This window comes from Tachyglossus aculeatus, chromosome X4, assembly GCF_015852505.1.
Source record: "Tachyglossus aculeatus isolate mTacAcu1 chromosome X4, mTacAcu1.pri, whole genome shotgun sequence".
NCBI lineage: Eukaryota > Metazoa > Chordata > Mammalia > Monotremata > Tachyglossidae > Tachyglossus > Tachyglossus aculeatus.
Window position 1 is genome coordinate 802,999 of NC_052098.1, and position 4,821 is coordinate 807,819.

At 48.4% G+C, this 4,821-nt stretch overlaps 1 non-coding gene across 1 annotated transcript; it reads left to right on the plus strand.

Annotated features, from left to right (window-relative positions):
- The first annotated feature begins 462 nt into the window (after positions 1–462).
- On the plus strand, positions 463–600 carry LOC119948546. Its single transcript, XR_005456936.1, has one exon. It is a non-coding gene; the product is annotated as a small nucleolar RNA SNORA7 (small nucleolar RNA).
- Positions 601–4,821: the final 4,221 nt, after the last annotated feature.

Here is a 4,821-nt window from a genome sequence, read left to right on the forward strand (position 1 = left end):
GGGATGACCTGATTTGCTTGTATTTATTTGTTCTAAATTCTTAGAACAGTGCTCTGACCATAGTAAGCGTTCAATAAATACAATTGAATGAATGAATGAATGAATAAGAGCTTGGAGCTGGAGACTGGGCTGCTATCCCAATCAATAAACTGATGGTGATTATTAAGTGCTTACCACGTGCAAAGCACCATACTTAGCTCTTTATTGTTATCAAGTGTCATCGAGTCATTTCCGACTCGTAGAGACTCCATGGATATATTTTCTCCAGAACGTTCTTTCCCCTGCCAGAATCTGCAACCTTTCTAATGGTTCTTCCGTTATCGTCATTATGGTCTCTATCCATCTAGCTGCCAGTCTGGCTCTTCCACATTTTCCCTGGACTTTTCCTAGCATTAGCGTCTTCTCCAGAGAATTAGTCCTCCTGATTTTGGGTCCAAAATATGCTCATCTAAGTTGAGTCATCCCCTTTCAGGGTTGCACCTGGAGAGTTTCCAGTCCTCTACCAGTTTTGGCTCAGGGAGGGAGAGTTAAGCAGAGGCCTACCCATTCCATTCCTAGTTCGGGCAGTGGCTAGCGAGTGGAAAGCGGTCTGCTACAAGTCAAAACTCACCCGTGCTGGGCAACAGCAGCATGGGAGAGAGTCGAGGGTGGAGATTCAAGTTTACTGCATGGTCCCTATGGGTCGGAAACAACTCGACAGCATAAGACAAGTTGAGTCATAGCTCTTAGGAGAGGATAACAGAATCAGTAGACACGATCACAAAGCTTCAAGGAGCGCTCAAAGCTCGAGAGTTAGCAGACGTGATCTCTGCCTTCAATCAGTTGCATTTACTGTGTGTTTACTATTCATTCATTCATTCAATCATATTTATTGAGCGCTTACTGTGTGCAGAGCACTGTACTGAACGCTTGGGAAGTACAAGTTGGCAACATATAGAGATGGTCCCTACCCAACAGCGGGCTCACAGTGTAGAAGGGGGAGACAGACAACAAAACAAAACATATTAACAAAATAAAATAAATAGAATAAATATGTACAAATAAAATAAATAAATAAATAGAGTAATAAATACGTACAAACATATATACATATATACAGGTGCTGTGGGGAGGGGAAGGAGGTAAGGCTGGGGGGATGGGGAGGGGGAGGAGGAGGAGAGGAAGGAGGGGGCTCAGTCTGGAAAGGCCTCCTGGAGGAGGTGAGTTCTCACTAGGGCTTTGAAGGGAGGAAGAGAGCTAGCTTGGCCGATGTGTGGAGGGAGGGCATTCCAGGCCAGGGGGAGGACGTGGGCTGGGGGTCGATGGCGGGACAGGTGAGAACGAGGTACGGTGAGATTAGTGGCAGAGGAGCAGAGGGTGCGGGCTGGGCTGTAGAAGGAGAGAAGGGAGGTGAGGTAGGAGGGGGCAAGGTGATGGAGAGCCTTGAAGCCGAGGGTGAGGAGTTTTTGCCTGATGCGTAGGTTGATTGGTAGCCACTGGAGATTTTTGAGGAGGGGAGTAACATGCTCAGAGCATTTCTGCACAAAGACGATCTGGTCAGCGGCGTGAAGTATGGATTGAAGTGGGGAGAGACAGGAGGATGGGAGATTGAAGAGGAGGCTGATGCAGTAATCCAGTAGGGATAGGATGAGAGATTGAACGAGCAGGGTAGCGGTTTGGATGGAGAGGAAAGGGTGGATCTTGGCAATGTTGCGGAGGTGAGACCGGCAGGTTTTGGTGACGGATTGGATGTGACAGGTGAATGAGAGAGCGGAGTTGAGGATGACACCAAGGTTGCGGGCTTGTGAGACGGGAAGGATGATAGTGCCGTCAACAGTGTTGGGAAAGTCAGGGAGAGGGCAGGGTTTGGGAAGGAAGATAAGGAGTTCAGTCTTGGACATGTTGAGTTTCAGATGGCAGGCAGACATCCAGATGGAGATGTCCTGAAGACAGGAGGAGATGCGAGCCTGGAGGGAGGGAGAGAGAACAGGGGCAGAGATGCAGATTTGGGTGTCATCAGCGTAGAGATGATAGTTGAAGCCGTGGGAGCGAATGAGTTCACCAAGGGAGTGAGTGTAGATAGAGAACTGAAGGGGACCGAGAACTGACCCTTAAGGAACCCCTACAGTAAGGGGATGGGAGGGGGAGGAGGAGCCTGCAAAAGAGACAAGAATGAACGGCCGGAGAGATAAGAGGAGAACCAGGAGAGGACAGAGTCTGTGAAGCCAAGGTTGGATAGCATGTTGAGGAGAAGGGGGTGGTCCACAGTGTCGAAGGCAGCTGAGCGGTCGAGGAGGATGATAGAGTAGGAGCCGTTGGATTTGACAAGCAGGAGGTCATTGGTGACCTTTGAGAGGGCAGTTTCCGTGGAATGTAGGGGACGGAAGCAAGAGCACTGTACCAAGTACTTGGGAGAGCACAATGGAGTCAGTAGACTTGTCCTCTGTCCTCAAGGAGAAGCAGCATGTTCTCATGTAAAAAGAGCACCTGGGGAGTTACAGGACCTGGGTTCATTCATTCATTCATTCAATCGTATTTACTGAGCGCTTACTGTGTGCCGAGTACTGTACTAAGCGCTTGGGAAGTACAAGTTGGCAACATACAGAGATGGTCCCTACCCAACAATGGGTCCCTATCCCAATGGGGCTTACAGTCTTAATTCCCATTTTACAGATGAGGGAATTGAGGCACAGAGAAGCAAGGTGACCTGCCCACCAGACAAGTGGAGAAGCCGGGATTAGAACCCATGGCCTTCTGACTCCCAGGCTCACATCCCGGCTCTGCCTCTTCTCTGCTGTGTGACCTTGGGTAAGCCATTTCCCTTTCAATCATATTTATTGAGCGCTTACTGTGTGCAGAGCACTGTACCCTTCTCTGAGCCTCAGTTCTCTCATCTGGAAAATGGGGATTAAGACTGTAAACTGTAAATCCTGCGTGGGACATGGACTGTATCCAATCTGACTAGCTTGTATCTAACCCAGCGCTTAGTAAGCGCTGTTGTATCTGGCACATAGTAAGCACTTAACAAATGTCATTAAAAAAAAAGATTCTGATCTTAACTCCTTCGCCTTGTATAGACACAAGTTTAAAGGCAGCTCTCTGGAAATCCAGGAGAATGAGGACCAACCTTGATTTCTGCCTGAGGAATCAAAACCCCCAACTCAGACAATTATCTCATGGAGGTGGTGAAAACCTTCCCTTTGGCCAGTTATCTCTTTAAGCCCTCCTCCTCCTCCTTGTCCACCACTAATGATAATTATTATTCTTTCCTCTTGCCCACCTTGTACATAAGTGTTCACTATGGTTCTCCATGGGTTCCAGAGGAGGGAGAAGATGTTCTCTTCACTGCGTCTCTGCCCCCCCCCCCCCCGCATTAGACGGTTGCATAATAATAATAATAATTATGGTATTTGTTAAGCACTTACTATGTGCCAGGCACTGTACTAAGCTCTGTGGTGGATACAAGCAAATAGGGTTGGACACAGTCCCTGTCCCAGTGGGGCTCACAGTCTTAATTTCCGTTTTACAGATGAGGGAACTGAGGCATAGAGAAGCAAAGTGACCTGCCCACCAGACAAGTGGAGGAGCCGGGATTAGAACCCACGACCTTCTGACTCCCAGGTCTGTGCTCTATCCACTACACCTTGCTGCTCCTGTTCCTTGAGGGCAGGGTTCGGGTCTGCTCTATTAGACTCACCCAAGTGTTCAGTACAGTGCTGTGCACACACAGCAGACTGTAATCTCCTTGAGGACAGGGATCTTGTCTATTATGTCAGAGAAGTGGAGTGGCTTAGAGAAGTAGTGTGACTTAATGGCAAGAGCATGGGCTTGGGAGTCATAGGTCGTGGGTTCTAATCCCGGCTCTGCCACTTATCAGCTGTATGACTTTGGGCAAGTCATTTCACTTCTCTGTGCCTCAGTTACCTCATCTGTAAAATGGGGATTAAGACTGTGAGCCCCATGTGGGATAACCTGGTTACCTTGTATCTACCCCAGCACTTAGAACAGTGCTTGGCATATAGTAAGCGCTTAACAAATACCACCATTATTATCATCTCTATTGTCCTCCGCCAAGCGCTCGGCACAGTGTTCCCTTGTACTACATTTAGTTATGCTAGATTGTAAGCTCCTTGAGGACAGGGATCATGTCTGCTGACTCTCTTGGACACTCTCAAACTCCTAGCACAGTGCTCTGCACACAGGAAACTGTCAACTCCTCAAGGGCAAGGATTGTGTCTACTAACTCTATTAGACTCTCAAACTCCTAGCACACAGGAAACTGTCAACTCCTTGAGGGCAGGGATAGTGTCTGCTAACTCTATTAGACTCTCAAACTCCTAGCACAGTGCTCTGCACACAGGAAACGGTCAACTCCTCGAGGGCAAGGATTGTGTCTACTAACTCTATTAGACTCTCAAACTCCTAGCACACAGGAAACTGTCAACTCCTTGAGGGCAGGGATAGTGTCTGCTAACTCTATTAGACTCTCAAACTCCTAGCACAGTGCTCTGCACACAGGAAACGGTCAACTCCTCGAGGGCAAGGATTGTGTCTACTAACTCTATTAGACTCTCAAACTCCTAGCACACAGGAAACTGTCAACTCCTTGAGGGCAGGGATGGTGTCTGCTAACTCTATTAGACTCTCAAACTCCTAGCACAGTGCTCTGCACACAGGAAACTGTCAACTTCTCGAGGGCAGGGATCATGTCTGCTAACTCTATCGTCCTCTCCCAAGCGTCGAGTATGGTATCCGCACACGGCAGACGCTCAACTGATACGACGAGTCAACTTTGGGAGCCCGAATGATCCACACTGTTGTCTCGAGTCTCCAATATCTTCG